This window comes from Brassica oleracea, chromosome C1 (assembly GCF_000695525.1).
Source record: "Brassica oleracea var. oleracea cultivar TO1000 chromosome C1, BOL, whole genome shotgun sequence".
In the NCBI taxonomy this organism is placed as follows: domain Eukaryota; kingdom Viridiplantae; phylum Streptophyta; class Magnoliopsida; order Brassicales; family Brassicaceae; genus Brassica; species Brassica oleracea.
The window spans coordinates 27,220,637-27,222,255 of NC_027748.1; the positions used below are offsets into that span (position 1 = coordinate 27,220,637).

Genomic DNA, 1,619 nt, shown 5'->3' on the forward strand with positions numbered 1-1,619 from the left:
GTTCTCAAAAACGTGAAACCATTTAAAACTAACTAGGGATCTCAAGTCAAATTGCTCAATTCCTGTCAACAAAACACCTCATTCAGAGGAGGAGAGACTCTTCAATTGGTTTTTGCCGATGAATATGTAAGTTTTAAAAACACAATCAAATATTTTCTTTCACGTTCAGTTGATCTAAAACTAATACCAAAGACATATTTTATAGGGTGATAAAATCCATGCTTCATGCAAAAGGAATCACATGTACAATGTTCAATGAAAACTACCAATTGGGCAATGCCGTGTGATTGAAAACTTTTCCATAACCAGTTATGAATAATTCAATCAAATTAAAAGCAAAAAAAAAATATATATTTATATTCTACATTATGTGATTCTGTGTTATAAGATTTAAACTTCAGCAGTAATTTACTAACCTTGTGTTGTTCGATATGCTATGTTGTCTTCTTGAAAGTGCACGTTAAGTATCAAACAGACTTGTATGACCTGCACGCCATGTATAGAGTTTACATAAATCAGAAATAAGAACTTTGTTGAATATTTTCCTTTTATCAATAAGCTTTATAATTCATAGCATCGACGTCTAACAAGAGTTCTTGCTCTAAAAGTGAAAAAAATAACACAAAAGTACTCAACCAAAAATAAATTCTCGGACTTATCTAGACATATACATGTGATCTACAACCAATTTTAGAAACAAACCATGTCATAAAATAAATATCTGTCATTGGAAACGTAAAATAAATGCAATATAAGCCAAACAACCAAACAAACTTCACTAAGCTATAGATAATACATATATCATCCTAATTGACCTATTCAAACAACTCTTATCTTCAAAGAAGATTATCTTTATAAGTTTATTCAAGTGTTAAGACAAACAGACTAAAATAATATATCAACCAACCGTAGCTTAGATTATTATTACTCAAACGGATATTCAAAAGAAGAAAATAGAGTACTTAGCTTTTTCTTAGACTTTCATGTGGGCTTCATACTCATTACAGTTATGGATTCTCTCTTATCTCTGTCTCGATCACAATTTTATCTGACCACTCTGTCCATTACATCGCAGATCTTTGCAAAGGATCACAGATCTTCGAACAGTCTTAATTTTGATGTCTTCAATGTCTACTTTTTCAATATGAGACCCATAAGATGATTCGTTGATGTCAAACAGAGGATATAGTTGGTTCAGCTTTTACAACGGAAATTCAAGAAAATTAGTACCTTGATTCTATAGATTTCACGATTATTGCATCCTGGTCCATTTGAACAGGATTGAAAGAAATTCTGTGGAATTCGGCGAAGAAATTCTGTGGAACATCTGAACCATAGACTCCTTTGTTTAGATCGCTTGGTGAGTTTTTTTTATGGTTGTTTCTGTTTTTTTTTCCTGCGTAAAGTAGTTAAATACCTAATTGGGCTTTGTTATCTTTTTTGTGTGCAACCGGGCTTTTGTTATCCATATTATTAAAAGGGTAAATTTTTTATTTATATATCTATCAAAAAAAAATATTTCTAAATATGCTATTATATATTGAACCAACTGATTTTAATATATTCTGATGCTTCGACTATAAATTATTAAATTACATAAATATAAAAAAAAATATATT

At 30.1% G+C, this 1,619-nt stretch overlaps 1 long non-coding RNA gene across 1 annotated transcript in view; it reads right to left on the minus strand.

The window, feature by feature from the left end:
* LOC106323620 overlaps positions 1-1,381 on the minus strand; it is a 10,646-nt gene extending 9,265 nt beyond the window's left edge. The window contains exons 1-2 of the long non-coding RNA XR_001266681.1: positions 1,231-1,381; positions 417-1,134 (exon numbers count right to left, since the gene is read on the minus strand). This is a non-coding gene — a long non-coding RNA (uncharacterized LOC106323620). The remainder of the gene's footprint in view (positions 1-416; positions 1,135-1,230) is intronic.
* Positions 1,382-1,619: the final 238 nt, after the last annotated feature.